Source organism: Lissotriton vulgaris, chromosome 7, assembly GCF_964263255.1.
Source record: "Lissotriton vulgaris chromosome 7, aLisVul1.2, whole genome shotgun sequence".
In the NCBI taxonomy this organism is placed as follows: domain Eukaryota; kingdom Metazoa; phylum Chordata; class Amphibia; order Caudata; family Salamandridae; genus Lissotriton; species Lissotriton vulgaris.
In genome coordinates this window covers 1,667,925,081-1,667,941,250 of record NC_141695.1, presented here as the reverse complement: position 1 = coordinate 1,667,941,250, position 16,170 = coordinate 1,667,925,081, and the positions used below count along the sequence as shown (strand labels likewise).

The 16,170-nt window shown below is 46.9% G+C and overlaps 2 pseudogenes across 1 annotated transcript in view; both read right to left on the bottom strand.

The window, feature by feature from the left end:
* The window catches only part of LOC147706252 (targeting protein for Xklp2-B-like), a 232,490-nt pseudogene that overhangs the window by 134,005 nt on the left and 82,315 nt on the right, over positions 1-16,170 (bottom strand). The gene's annotated exons all lie outside the window — the stretch shown is intronic.
* On the bottom strand, positions 8,829-15,642 carry LOC147706253 (uncharacterized; annotated as a pseudogene).

Here is a 16,170-nt window from a genome sequence, read left to right as displayed (position 1 = left end):
CACCCACAGATCATTAAAGCCAAGCCTAAACAATTCTTTTTTGACAAAGGCTAGCCAGGGGATCTTGTCATTGTGGTTTAGATTCATAACATGTACAAGATCTTGCCTGTAGTGACTAAGCTCCTTTGTTGACCAAAGTCTATGCCAGAATCTTATGGGCATAGATTTGAGATCCTGCCTGATGGAAGGTAAGCCTAGGTCAAGACGTAAGGGAAGCAGGGGAGTTGCAGTTGGGAGGGCCAAAAGACGCCTCATAAAGCTATTTTCGGCACTTACCAACTCTGTTGCCGCTTGGTGCCCCCATAACTCGCTACCATAAAGTGCAGCCGGTTTCACTTGCACTTTATACATCTCGACTGCAGGAGCTATAGGTTTATATGTTGAGGTGTTAGTAACCTTTAAGATAGCCCCGGAGAGTTGAGGGAGCCTTAATCGCGAGCTTGCGATCTGAGGGCCCCAAAGGAGGTTCTCTTGGAGGGTTACACCGAAAAAACTGAAAAGTTTTAACCCTCTCTAAGACCGTAGAATTTAGGGATGGATTGGGTCTAGTTGTAGAAGAGGGGTTAAAAATCATATATTTGGTCTTCCCTGCGTTTATCTCAAGGCCGTGCTGCCTGCAGAAGAGATCAAAGCCATCAAGGATTCTCTGGATACCCATGGGTGATTTGGAAAGCAGGAGGGTGTCATCAGCAAACATGATTGCTGGTACCCTCCTGCCTGCCAAGACTGGGGCGTCGTTGTCCCCAACATTGGCTAAGTGTGAGATGACGCTGTTCACATATAGGCAAAAAAGAGTAGGGGCAAGGACGCAGCCCTGCCTAACACCCCGGGAGACAGGAAACCTATTTGTCAGTGCTCCGCCCCGCCCACAGCGTACCTGGGCGAAGTTGCCCTGATGCAGTCTAATTATAGCCTGGAGTAAATTAGTGGGCACTCCCAACTCCTTCAAAACCTCCCAGAGCTTTCCTCGCGGTACCAGGTCGAATGCTGACTTTAGGTCCACGAACACCATGTACAATCTCCCGCCCTCGATGGTCACAGTTTTCCAGAATAGGAGAACTAGGCGGAAGATTTGGTCCATGGTGGACGTATTTTTCCTAAAGCCAGCCTGGAGGGGACTTAGGATTTCATTCTCCTCCATCCAGTCCAACAGTTGGTCCAGTAGGAGTCGCGAATAGATCTTCTGGGGGACATCTATCAGGCTGATCGGCCTGTAGTTGGATGGGAGCAGAGGACAGCCCTTCTTGAAGATAGGGACTATCTCTGCCCCCAGCCAAGTGCAGGGGATCGCCATGCCACGTGCAAGTGAGTTAAAAAGGATGTGCAGGTAGGGCACCCAGATCTCTGGGTGGGACCTAAAAAGGTCACCAGGTAATTTATCAAGGCCGGGGGCCTTATCCATCGCTAAGCCATCTATTGCGTTTGTCACTTCCCCTAGCGTGAATTCCAGAGTATCTCCAGGGAGGGAGAGGAGTGTTGCAACAGTGGCATCAGTATTCTCAAGGACATCTGCACAGAGTTTCCCAAAATGATCTTCCCATATTTGTGCTGCTATGTTGGGTTCAACTGCAGCTTTGGGTTCCCCTGAGCCAGTAGTAACCAAGGACCAGAATCTTCTTGAGTCCTTGGTTATTAGGGCTGCTGAGAGGTCCTGCCACCTGTCCCAGTCCCATTCTGACCTCACGCGAGCCATTGTGTCTTTATACTGTCGCCGCAAAGTGGACACCCTGGTCCGAGGTAGACCCTCTTTGATTGCATTGATAAGGTCTGCTTTGGCCTTTCTGCAGTCAGAGTTATACCAAGTAGATGTTCTAGTATTGTGCTTGGGCTTAGGCACCTCTGGGTAAAGGACCTCTCCCAGTGCTCCCACTAAATCTTCATGAATAGAGGGTAGGGTTTTCTGCAAGACCTGGGTACTAGATAGACTAATTAATTCTTCCAAGGCCTCAAATTTGGGCAGCACCAGATGGTAAATTTTCCCAATATTTTCTTCCGATTTGGAAAATTTCTGCCATCTCACCCTACGCCTGTTTGAAGTTAGTACCAAATTTCCCCGTTCATCTCTTTCTTCTGGGGGAGTGGGTCCTACAGGTTCGGGGAGAAAAACCAGGAAGAGTAAGAGAGCGTTGTGATCACTATCAGTGCGGGGGATTATAGTAAAATCATCCACCTTTGGCCATAGACTGGTATCAACAAAAATGTAGTCCAGTCGTGACTCCTGATTGGGTCTATTAAATGTACACTTAGAAGGGGTGTCTGAAGGAGTGCGTCCATTGCAAGCTTTTAACGCAAAATTAAGAGTTAGTGACATTATTTGAACCGCAAGTGGAGACCAGGACCTAGGGTGGGGCGAGTGACACACTGGTATACCCCAGTAGTCATCTTCTGTGGTGAGGGCCCCTTCCCTCAATCCCTCTAGGGGCTCAAAGTGGCAGTTAAAATCACCACCCAATACCACCTTGATGTCTGTCGGCAACTGGCCCAAAAAAGACGCTAGGTACATGGGTGCTGCTCTGTCTCTTAATGCCCTTCTTGTCTGTCCAAGGAGACCCTTCTCCAGGGTAAAAAAAACTCTGCTCTGTTCACAATCATAATTTAAAAGGAAAAACACATATGCAGTGTCACAAAAGTAATGACAGTAACTGTAGAAGATTTCTGTTTTGTGTATGTGTGTTTTGGGGGGGTTCTATTATTTACAACCAAATTCTAATAGTATTATTTTGTATTTCCACTTAGTGGTTGTTTGAATATTTAGGTTATTAGACATGGGTTTCTTTATATTTTGTCTCTCAGTTTACATATTACAGTCTTTAGCTGCAGAACTGCACCTGCTGATAGTTACTGAGAGGTCGCATAGTATTACCTGCAATGCAATTGTACATTAAAGGTTAACAAAGTTTATTAAGCCACAAACAGCATATATCTATACATCCCTCAGGTTATAAACGACCGTCCTGCGTCTCTTCCCCATTTTTGTCCTGTGTTAACTTTGTGCAGATGTTCAAAGGAGGCCCACCCAGAGCCAGAGGCTTGCTTTGAGTTCTTGAGTTCTGGCGATAAATCCTCCACTTCTGACCATTTGTATCACAAAGCTATCAGAGCTGCCAGAAATGTAACATTGAGGTGAATATCCCTGATTTTCTGTCTGAGGTTTGAAGTGAAAATGCACCCTTAGCCTGCTGTGCAGCACCCCTTTCTTTAATCAGAATAAGCAAGGCGAGGCAGGGGCACAACACCAGACTGTTTAATATAGATTCCTACATCACATAGTTCTCCAATTTCATACAATCATGTGGTGCTTGCACCATGTTTAAAACTCCTTTCCAAACATGTGCAGTGAGGCATTAAACAAAGCCCGTTTGAAACATTTGCCCAATCTGTGTCTGTGGATCAGCAACTCATTGCCACTGTGACTTTCACTGCTCGGAGCTTGAGTTGTCCAGTATCGTGGGAAGGCTATGATGGTCTGATTTTGTTTATGACCCTCTTTGACGGTTGTTTGACATTATAACGCATTCCGTTGCAACGCATGCCTTTACCACGCATGCGTTACAATGCGAATACCTTTACCACAAATATTCCTTTACCACGCATACCTTTACAACCATTTTCGTTGTAAATTCATACATGGTAAGGGCATACTCTTGGTAAAGGTTATTTCAGACCCCTTGCCCATTTCCTATAACTGCTCCCTTGCCCCCTCCCCTCTTAAGTTCTCTTTTTTTTAAAATACCCCTCCCCTGTACACCTGCGCGACCCCCCTACCCCCAGTCCCTCTTAGAATTACCCCTGCCTGGAACCCCTAAACCCTTCATACAGATACCCCTCCCCTTACCTTAACCCCAAAATCGGACACCTGTGATACACAACCCCTCAATCCTTTTATTTATATTTTTTTAACTAAAATTCCCGCTACCTCTCCACGTCGTCTCTTCTCCATGATCTTCCTAGGTGATGTTGCAAATAGTAAACAGGAAACAGAAGTTGTCTTTCCATTTCCTCTAACGACCCCGATTGCCTCCACATCGCTATGGAAACATGTGCATTTTTGGGGGGGGAGATCCCCCTCCAAGCCCCCTTTTTTAATTTTAGCCTTTAACACACATGCCTTTACTACATATCTCATGGTAAAGGTATGCATGGTAAAGACTATTCGTGGTAACCACACATGCGTTTTAATGCATGTGTGGTTAAGGTTATGCTTGGAAACGGCCGCGTTGTAGTGGCCGTTTCCCCAGGCTGACATTCTGCTGCGTTGTTATAACAAGTGGAGAAGTGGAGAAGTGTGGTTCACTGGTTAGAGCGGCAGACTCTGAAGCTGAGATCAGGCCCAGGGCCAGGGTTCAAGTCCCGACGCGGCAGGGTCTTGGGCTCAATGTCTGCGGACTTGATAATTCTCGCCTTAGCGCCTACTCTAATCATGGGTCCCACGCTGCAACTCTGGGCAATAGCTTGCTTAATCTCCACAACGGCCCCTACAACACTGGGATGCCTGGCTTCACCTTGGGGGTGCCCAGGAGGGGCATCTCACAGGGAGAGCCAGGAAGGGTTCCACAGCGTTATACAGCGCCGGGACGCCCCGTTGGGGCAGCTGTGCGCTTTACAAAATACACTACATTTACAACAATGCGGCGACCCAAAAGCCACTGGGCCTGGGTACATAATGCTACAAAAAGATTTTGTCCCAGTGGAAATCAAATGACATATCAGACATGCATACCTTTACAGAGAATGTATATATGTTATGTCTTGACATCAAATTATTGGACAGTAACACTGTCGGGATAGTTTACAATTATCTGATTGATGTATATATGTATGCACCACTGTATTTTTTCACAATCCTTCCTATACACCTATCACTTCACTCCTATGTGCACCTGTTTTTAAAGAATATATCAATTTAGGATTTGTTTTCCATGTATGTATTGATTTATTCAAATATTATGATTCAATTAAAGTAGACCCATTTCTTGGAAGGAATTAATGGTGGTGTTTGACTTTGATTAGATTCTATTGATTATTTTTTTTATTATTATTGAATATCTTTATTCGGCAACTTGATCACCATAAAAGAATACATATAAAATACATTTCCAATACACAATAAAATATTAAAATACAGTAAAAGAATAAGGTGCAACACAATCACCAATTTGCTACCAGCAGATATGGCGTCAGACCGTTGGGCCCCCCGACTGCAGTTTCAGTAAGCGGGATCGAGTCATCCATGCACTTCCCAAGAACTTTGCTACCCCACAAATCATAAAGGAAGATGATGAGTCCGTGGAGAGTACACGAAGAGCCTGTCTATGGCACCTCAACCCCAGTTCCCTGCAGACAGGTTTCAGCCAAAATTTCCGCGCCCCAATATAAGCTGGGCAGGCAAAAAATAGATGGGCCACAGACTCTGTTGGTGCTACACAGCCAGGGCATGAACGCAGGGGGGCACCAGAGTTTGACCACCTCACCATAAAGTCATGCACCGGAAGCGTCCCATATCGCAGTTTTAGGTATAGTGCGCGATCAAAGGGTTTAGTTATCAGGGCGAGGAAGGGCTCCAATTTCCTCACACATTTAAATAACAAAAATTGGTCCGTGAGTGAGCCCCCATCCGTGGCCCTCAACACATTACTCTGAACCTAGTCCCAGTATAACTTTTTGATCACATCCTTTGGTGGCGGCGATTGTGACTCCCAAGCATCTCTTAGCCCTAACTTAAGAACCAAGTCTTTCAATTTATTCAACCATCCAATTTTTTTTCCCGTGTCCAGTAAAAGAAGATCGTCCAGCCCCTCAGCATATTTTGCAAGCTCTTCCGTTCTTCTTAAACGGGTCCAAAAGAGCAACGGGCGTAGCCTTACCAAGTCCTTAAATGCTCTTCTGCCCAGATCTAATCTCAGGGGAATTAGTGGGGTGGAAGCAGGAAGAGCCACCACCTTCCTTAGAAAATTATTTTCCGCAGTCGATAGATCTGATACATTTTCGAACCCCCAAAGTTCAGAGCCATATAATGCAGCTGGGAGAATCTGACCCTCGTATATGGCCATGGCCGGGGAGACAGGTTTACTACATGATTCACGGACTTCCCTCAGAATCACCCCCGATACTCTTTGATGACTGAGTAACATTTTGGCCAAGTGATCCTTCCAGGTCATTCGGCTGTTTATCCGGACACCAAGGTAGTCAAAAGACTCAACCAGCTCCAAAGGGACACCATTAAGCAGGAAATTATTTTTGAATCTTTTAGAGGGGGAGAGTGCCATCAATTTAGTTTTTGAGGTATTGATGGTTAAGCCTCGGGCGGTACAGAAGGAGCTAAACCGGTTCAAGAGTTTTTGTAGACCCACTGGGGATTTGGAGATTAATATGGTGTCATCGGCGAAGAGTAAAGTGGGGATTCTTTCCCCCGCCAGGGATGGGGCATCCGTCTCCTCCCCCTTCAGATGGTCCACCACTCCATTCACGAATAGGGAGAAGAGGGTCGGAGCCATAACACATCCCTGACGTACTCCTCTCCGCACAGGGATCCTCTCTGTCAATTGTCCCTGGGGTCCCCATCTAACCTTCGCGTAATTCCCCTTGTGGAGCTTAACGATAAGGTTCAGGAGACCACTTGGGAAACCCATCTCTCCTAGAATCTCCCATAATTTTGCCCGAGGGACCAGGTCAAAAGCCGTCTTGAGATCTATGAAGGCCATATATAAACTGCCTTTCTTGATGGTAACTGCCTTCCAATAGATAACAAAAAAACGAAAGACCTGGTCCATCGTGCCTACCTTTCTTCTGAACCCCGCCTGTAGGTGAGAGAGAATACTGGCCTCCTCCATCCAATCTCCTACTCTTGAGATGATGACCCTGCCGACCACTTTCTGAATTATGTCTATCAGACTAATAGGTCTGTAGTTCGCGGGGTCGTCTCTTACCCCCTTCTTGAACACGGTTACTACCTCTGCCCCTTTCCAGGAGTCTGGCACCTGGTGACCCCTGGTGATCAAATTCATTATAGTAGCGATTAATTTAGCCCAAGCCTGCGGCTCCCCTATCAACAGGTCTCCAGGAATCCCGTCCTGTCCAGCTGCTTTCTTTGGGGTTAGGTGCCCGATTGCCATCACTACTTCCATGGTCGTAAATGGAGGATCGTCCACCCCAGAGAAAACTCAAACTATCTGCCCCAGGGCTAGTTGTTTCCTCATTACCTCCATAAAGGGATGAGAAATGATCAAACCATTGCTGGCTGGTTATATGTGCAGCCAATGGTTGCGATTTCCTCTGCCTAGTTCTATTGATCAGGTCCCAGAAAAGGTTCGGGTTCCTACTACTTACAGCATTGGATAAGTCCTGCCAATGCTGTTCCTCCCACTCCCGCTTGGCCAGTAATAATACATTTAGGTATTCCTTCCTGGCCGCTCTAACCAGCAAAGGATCCCCAGAAATCAGGGCTTTTGTCAGATTTTTCCTTTTGCCCTTACCAGGACTGTATACCAAGGTTTATTAGAAGAGGGGGGGATTGACAGTATCCCTATTGCTTTTCCCTTTCGAGATGAAAAATTTGCCAACATGATCAATTGTAGCTTTATAGGCTGAGTCAAGGGAGGGGTATGGGACCCTGCTGGTCTGATTTTCACCCACCCAATCTTCCAGATCAGAAGACAAGCCCTCAACCAATAATTTTATCGCCCCTAAATCTTCCTCCTTGAGTTTAGCCTTATCCCATTTTAATCTACGGTTGTTATTATAGGGGATAATCTCTTTAGATGTTTTTAAGGTGACATTCATCCTCCTATCTTTAATACGCTTTATCGATTTTTCTGTTTCATTTGATTTCCACTGGGACAAAATCTTTTTGTACCATGACATTCTGCTGCAGCTGGACTACCACAGTCACCCCTGCTTAAAGGAACAAGCATTTGCTATGCAATAGGTATCGCAGTTGCGAGAGTTTGATCTATTGGCATTGTAAATGACAATGCCTTTTATTTATGCGTTTATAAAACAAAGCATAAATAAAAGGCATTGTCATTTACAATACCAATAGGTCAAAGTTTTAAAATAAGAGACCTATTGCATTGCAAATGCTTGTAGTTTACAGGTGCCTGCTGCGCTTTCACGTTAATATGTCAAGCTGACAAACAAATGTTTTTTTTCTCATAAAAGCACCCGTGAAAGCATGCAAAGCACGGCGAATGTTGCAGGAAAGCATTTCGTGCCTGCAGTAGGAGAAACACATTAAAGAAAATAGTGCTTACAGACTAAATAAGAGATACCTTGTAACAACCACAGTAAAACGGCCAGTCCTCATTGGAGGTTACAAATGAAGACAAGGCGGTACTAAGGAGGGACTAACAAGCCTATTAACAAATCAAACGCCAGCATTTACGAAGGACAATGACACAAGCCAATTACAAATATGGTTGGAAAGTGGTTGGGGCTTCAAGTCCATACTCCAATATAGTACGGCTCGCACAACAGCTCATGCGCTGCCCAGGCTCGACCTAAAAAAGCCATATAGACCACACTGCTGTACAGACGGCCAACAGGTGTAAGCCATGTGTTGTTGATTATCAGTCTGTCACCAGAAGATAAATCTTTCCTCCATGAAAAAACACATACTTCAACGGTGCATCTATCACTCTCTATGCAAATCTGTCCACCGATAGCCCTCTCTATGGTAAAACCATGTGCGCATGTGTATGGATTCCACTCTCTCTGCTAAAGCCTTCCATCTTGGTGCTTGATAATGTCTTGGGTGTGTACTTCTTTGGGCCACAATATGGAGCCTTTTTCCCATCACGCTTCACATCGTACAAATGGCGCCAATGTCAGCATCATTTTAAGCAGCTGGGGATGCAGAAGCAGCCCTGCTTCATCCGTAACACAGTGGAGTGACTATTTCTGTGACCTCCCTGCAGGGACTCCTGCAGTGTTTGCCTGCTTCTATCCACCTGTCCTGCCATGTCCACTGCTCTTCGCACAGGTGTCTGCGGGTAATATCCTGCACCCTCCTCACATCTACAAACCGGATCCTGCAGGGCATCTCCTGTTCCTGCCAGCTGTCTCGCGCCCTTCACACTTGTTCCCATTGAATCTTCTCTTCCATGCAGCAGTTCCTGCAGATTGGTGCTTGTTGCATCTCCGGTTGTCTGTCGTCGTTCCTGCATGTTCTTAACGGTTCCTTCTGCATCTTCAGGTTCCTGCTGGTCAGTTCTTGCACCTGAGTTCTGAGCTCTGGCTCCTGGAAGTCACTTTCCCTTTCTGCTGTGACTTCATGTCCATGCAGCGTGCTTCCTGCAGCTTCACTGGCTTTGGGCTCATGCTTTTGTTTTTGCAGGGCTGCATCTGCCCTTTCTTTGCTCTGCGTCTCTTTTGGTAGCAATAGAGCCATAATGTGGTGTCTGGTAACGTGTAAAGATAAGACAAACACAAGGCTGTGACAGGGAACTCTTGAGGGAATGAGAGTATGACTCAGATATGAGAATAAGTTTGGGTTAAAAGTACATATCAGGACATGAGCGCATTCATATTGTGGTAAAAATAATATAAAAATGAAGTCAGTGGAGGCAAAATATTTTTTTAATGTGAAGTTTCACAAAGGTGAAGCCATTTCTCTATGCGAATTACACATTATGTACAATTACGGATGTGGAAGTCTGTGCGAAGACAGAATTTGACATTCACAAAACTTTACAAGGACTGCAAAGCTTTAATACACACAGTATTTCAGGAAGTAATCTTGGAAAGTGTTATAAAGGTAGCTGTATGACCACATAAAGAGAGCAGTCAGTTGTAGTCAGCAGCAGGTAGGTTTATTTTGTAATCACCCCAGCCATACAGATCTCGATTCTCTATCAAGCTGTCCCTTTCAAGAGCTGCCCACACACATTTCTATCACCTCATATCATGCTTCAGCATGTCCATATATTGGTAGAAACCTTGGTAAATTATAACAATTCCACATCTGCACCCGTGCAAATTAGTAATCCTGAAATTAACAAAATGTTTGTGGTTTGGACAAGTAGGTGCATTGAATGACAGCAGATACATTTTATGAATATTTGCATTGCTGTTTCGCCATATTTTCAAGTTTTGCCGACACATTGCTACGGCATATCTCCCACCGAAAAAGTGAAAAACATTTTTCTGTTTTCATGTGCCTTTAGAAAATACAATTTGCTGAGGACCGTGGCAGATGGAGGAGTTGGACTGTCAGGTCTAACACAAAATGTGGGGTGGCTCACTGATCTAATGCTCTGCTACTGAGCCCTGGTGTATGTAATCTGTAGACCACAAGTTTGAATCTCATTGAATCTAAAATTCAAAGCAGACATCATTGATGATGAAAATAACTTGTTACATTGATTAGAAATGGCAGTAATGTAGCTTAAAGCACTACATAAAAACAAGCACTGGCAAACCCAATACATCTGACCTTGGCAGGCTGGAGTGATGGTGTTGTCTTCCTCGCATGCTGGCTAATGGCGGGGACTCTAGAGGCACTACGGACGCACTGACTAGTATTCTAGTTGTGCGGGATCTGCTCCTTTCTGTGTACCAGACTTCTGATGACCCGGAGGCATGTGCAACGTTGATGGAAGGCCGGCGTGTCGAGGCAAGAGATTGATGGTCAGAGGAGTAGGGAAGAGCTGGAGGACGCGGAAGTGCAGATGGGAGCGGCGACAAGTGGTGAGACCAGACCTGAGAAGCGATGGTGTTGCGAATGTGGCCGGATGGTGGAGGGGCGCGCTACCCTACCAGCATTGTTCAAGCGCACTCGTGGGAATGCGAGTCAGAGGAGGCGGTCGTGACTCCATCAAGGGTTCACAGCTTCAGGCAAGTAGTGAGAACACGTGCACGCAGCCTTCGTTACTTGCTTGCAGGGCTTGAAGTGGGCCGTCTCAGCACTGGCAGTTCTAAAACAAGCATTGGCATTGCCAATTGGTTTGGCCTTTGGGACCTTATAAGTGCTTAGCCATGTAACAGTTAATGTTGTTGTACCAAGGATATTGTGCTGCATAACTAAACACTTAAAAGGTCCCAAAGGCGAGACTTGTTGGCTATGCCAGTGCTTGTTATTCTTACTACTTCTTTAGTTTGGGGACCCATTTCCTTCTTTGTTATTTCAAGTCAGATTGCAATATTATGGTGGAGTTCAGTGAAATATACATTACTATCACTAATTTGAACAGATATTGCTTCCATGTGAAGGGAGCATACAAAACGCTGTTACTTCCTCCAAGCAGGAGCAACGCCGGCTCCCGCATCATGCAGAGAGCCAGCTGGGGTCGTGGGGGCCTGGGGCTCCCCCAGTAATCCCCAACCGGTGGTTTGAGGGTGCCCCTTGTAGGCAATGGGGCACCCACCTGTGGCCCCAGGGGATGATGGACCCTCTCCTTTTTTAGTTCAATTCAGCTCCAGGGATGTGGTCCCTGTAGCCTAATGAGGCTCAGGGATGGGCGTCGTGCACTGACCTTCCCTTCATTTGTGTTGCATGCAACATAAATGGGAAACACCATATGCTTGAGTCAACAAAGTGACAAAATGAATTTATAGATGCAAATGTAAAGGCTTTCCGGGCCTCTCTCTTGTATAAGTTGAATAAAGGAACGCTCTCCGTGCCGAGCTCCGCAGAGCGGCGAGTGCGCGCCCCATGCATGAATTTACATTATTTCTCAATGACGGGCTGGATGGGGCATGCGCTATAATTGGCTGGGGTGATTTGTAAGAAATGCGTTACTTACCTGTAACTGCAGTTATCCAGTATTAGTGTCTTTCATAGATTCACATGCCTGAATCATTCCCCGTCGTCGAGACGGGAGCCTCCGGTATATAAAAAGTAATGTCCTATAGACATACATATAAAGGAATAGGCCTAAGGGTCTCACCTTAGTGTCCTATCTAAGTCCTTATGTAGGAAGGACCAAACAGAGTAGGCCCAACGGTCCCACCTTGGTAGCCTATCTGTGTCCTTTTGTAAAAAGGACCAAAGTAAAGAGAACCAACCAATCAGCTACTACCTCCTTCTAGAACCTTCCTGTCAGGAGCCTCAGTCTCTCAGATTTTCGTACGCACCAAGCTAGTTAGGCGCAAACTTGTTAGAGAGATAGGTGAGTCCTTCCAGGGGAGGCGGGAGGGTGCATGTGAATCTATGAAAGACACTAATACTGGATAACTGCAGTTACAGGTAAGTAACGCATTTCTTATCCAGTATTTGGGTGTCTTTCATAGATTCACATGCCTGAATCAGAGTGGCAAGCAATACATTATGCACATTTTGTGATGGAACATCGTATATGAGTTTGAAGATAATACATATCTGCGACTGCAAATCACCAACATACAATGTCATGTAGTATCTAGGAATAAAGAAATGTGCATGCCAGTAAAGGATGGTGGGATGTAAGAAGGCTCACCTTACTGGAATAGATGGCGAAGCACTGCTCTGCCCACTGCTGCATCCCTCGTCAGCTCAGTTTCCAAGCAGTAGTGCTTGGTGAAGGTATGCGGGGACTTCCAGGTCGCCGCTCTACAAATGTCCAGAATTGGCACTCCAGCAAATAGTGCTGCAGACGTGGACATGGCTCTCGTGGAATGGTCTTTGACTCGTGACTCCAAAGGCCGTCCAGCCTTGTCATGGCAGAAAGTTATCGCTGAAGATATCCACCTTGATATACTTTGTTTTGTCAGGGGCATGCCTTTCCTTGGTCTGCTAAAGGCAACGAAGAGTTGGGATGACTTTCTGAAGTGTTGTGTTCTGTCGATGTAGAATTTGAGACATTTCTTCAGATCTAATGAATGCAGGGTTCTTTCAGCTGTAGTAGTTGGGTTTGGAAAGAACGATTTTAGCACCACTGGTTCATTAAGGTGGAAGTCCGAGGGGACTTTTGGTATGAAGCGGGGGTTAGTTCGCAGAATGACTCTGTCCTCTCTGAATTGCAAAAAAGGATCTTGGATGGAGAGAGCCTGCAGTTCACTGACCCTTCTGGCAGAGGTTAGGGCCAGGAGGAGGGCCGTCTCCCATGAAAGGAATTTGATATCCGCTTTGTGGATGGGTTCGAAGGGGTGCTTCATCAGTTGGTGAAGGACCACGTTGAGGTGCCACGACGGAGGGATTGGTCTTGGTCGTGGAAAGGATCTGAATAGGCCTTTTAGGAATTGTTTGACAAGCCTGTCCGCCAACAGGGAAGGGCTCTTGGAAGTTCTTGTGAACCTGGATATCGCTGCTAGATGTACTTTGATGGACGCATGTGCAAGGCCTGATTGCGCTAGATGCAGTAGATATGGTAGCAGTTGCTGTGGGGTGACATGGAAAGGGTGTAGGCCTTCTGTCACACACCAAACACAGAAGCGCTTCCATTTTAAAGAATAGGTCTTATTAGTGCTGTCGGCTCTAGCTTTAGCGAGGACATCTCTACACTCCTGCGGAATGTTCAGGTGGCTGAATTCGCGGTATTCAGAAGCCAGGCTGACAACTTCAGAGGGCTCAGGTTCGGGTGGAGAACCAGTCCTTGGGACATTGTGAGCAGGGCCGGATGTTTGTGTAGGCGAAGAGGTGGTCGGACAGATAGGCGATGAAGTTCCGTGTACCAATGCTGCCTCGGCCAGGATGGGGCGATGAGGATCAGGGTGCAGGGCTCCGACTTCATCTTCCTGAGGACCCTGGGTATCAGTGGGAATGGTGGAAAGGCGTAGGCAAACACGTTCCGCCAAGCGATGGAAAATGCATTCCCGAGGGTTCCTGGTTGGTGAAGCCTGCTTGCGAAGCTTGGGCATTTGGCGTTCTCTCTGGTGGCAAAGAGGTCTATCTGCGGGGTTCCCCACTCCGTGAAGATGTAGTTCAGCGCCTCCATATCCAATTCCCATTCGTGGGATAGTGACCTTTCCCTGCTTAGGGCGTCCGCCAAGACGTTGTCTTTGCACGGGACATATTCGGCTTTGAGCGTTATTCCATGCTCTAGAAGCCAATTCCAGACTCTCTGTGATTCTTGAGAGAGTGAAAGTGATCGCGTCCTCCCTGTTTGTTCAGGTAGTGCATCGTCGTGGTGTTGTCTGTCCTGATGAGCACTGGGGAGTTTCGGATGCGTGGAAGGAAAGCTTGTAGAGCTAGAAAGACTGCCCTTAGTTCCAGTAGGTTGATGTGGAGTTTGGATTCCTGTGGCGTCCATTTGCCATTGATCTGGAGTTCCTGCAGGACCGCTCCCCAGCCTTCTAAGGATGCGTCCGTTGTTATTACGTGTGGTTCCGCCGGAAGCAGGAACGGCAGTCCCTGCGACAGGTGTTTGGGAGACCTCCACCATTGCAAATGATTGACTATAGTTCGTGTGACTTGTATGCGGTCTTCGAAGGATCCCGCAGCTTGTGTCCATTGCTTCGTTAGTTCTTCCTGGAGGGGGCGCATTTTGAGACGGCAGTGTGGAATGAGCATAATGCATGAGGACATCATGCCGAGGAGAGACTTGAAGGTACGGACCGGCAGAGTCTTTCTCAATGCCACTGACGTGGCTAAGGAGATGAGTTTGGTCTTTCTCTCCTGCGAGGGGAAGGCTTTCGCGCGTTCCGTGTCCAGAGTCGCTCTAAGGAAAGTGATGACTTTGTTTGGTTCTAGTGCCGATTTCTCTCTGTTGAGGGTCAGGCCTAGGCGGCGGAAAAGATTTAGACAGGCGCTGGAGGATGTGGCTGCGGCTATCGCAGACGGTGCCTTTACCAGCCAGTCGTCCAGGTATGGGAAAACCTGGTGGCCCTGTTGACGAAGGAAGGCTGCCACAGGAGAGAGGCATTTTGTAAATATCCGTGGGGCAGATTTGAGGCCAAACGGTAGAACACGGAATTGATAGTGGGTTCCTGCCACTGCGAACCTGAGGTACTTCCTGTGTCCCTTGAGGATAGGGATGTGATAGTAGGCGTCCTGCAGGTCTAGGGACGTCATGTAGTCGCCTTCTTCCAGGAGCCCCAGGATCTCTTGTAGTGTGACCATACGGAACGACTGTTTCTTTAGGAACATATTGAGCGCTCTCAGGTCGAGGATTGGTCTCCATTTCTTGCCTTTTTTGTGAATTAGGAAGAAGTGGGAGTAGAATCCTTTTCCTTTTTGGGTGTGTGGAACTTTCTCTATTGCTCTCTTTTGAAGCATGGAAGCTATTTCCTGAAGAAGCAGCCGTAGGTGTCTGTGGGGCCGCTTGGCTGGTGGTGTCGTTGGGGGGAAATCGAGAGAAATTCTAGTGAATGTCCGAATTGGATAAGTTGTAAAACCCACCGGTCTGTTATTTTTTGCCAGTTCTTCAGGAAGAACGAGAGTTTCCCTCCAAGTCTTAAAAAATGCAATGGTGGATGGGCTGGCCATTGGGAAGAGTCATTGGCGGTTGCCGGCAGGTCTCTTTTGGTTTTTTCCCCTGTAGGTCGATTTGTTGTAGGAAGATTGACGTCCTGTCTGGCTTTGACGCTGTTGGAACTGCGTTTTGCACTGGGTGTACGGGTAGGAGGACCTGTTTTGGTAGGATCCTCTGTATGTAGATTGTCCTCTTCCTCTGTTACCACGAAAGGATTGGTTTCTAAATTGTAGAGTCCCCAGAGCCCTGGCCGTATCTGTGTCCTTTTTGATAGTGGTGAGGGCGTCATCGATCTTTTCGCCAAAGAGATGTTCGCCATCGTAAGGCATATCAATGATTTTAGTTTGTACTTCCTGACGGAAGGAGGTGGCCTTAAGCCAACCTTGTCGTCTCAGAACAGCGGCGCCTGCCAGCTGCCTGAAGCCAGTCATGGCTACGACTATAGCACAGTCTATTAGTTCAGAAGCCGATGTTTGGCCCTCTCGGAGTAGCGAGTGTGCCTCCTCCCGCAAATCCTCTGGTAGATTAGCGAGGTAGGGCGCGATGTCTGCCCAGAGTTGACGGTTGTAGCTGCCCAGGAGTGCAATTGAATTCGCGACCTTCACCGTCATTGCAGACGTGGTGGAAAAGAGTTTTCCAATGGCATCTAGCTTCCTGCCTTCCTTGTCGGGTGGCGTTGATAAGGGAGATGCAGGATTGCGTGAGTTCTTCTGCGCCGCTTGAGTAACCACGGAGTCTGCTTTGGGGTGACCCGTGAGGCATGCTGGTGCCGATGATGTGGCTTTCTATTTTTTATCAAGCCTGGGCACTACCACCTGAAGTGAAGCAGGCGTCTGCATTAGTTGTT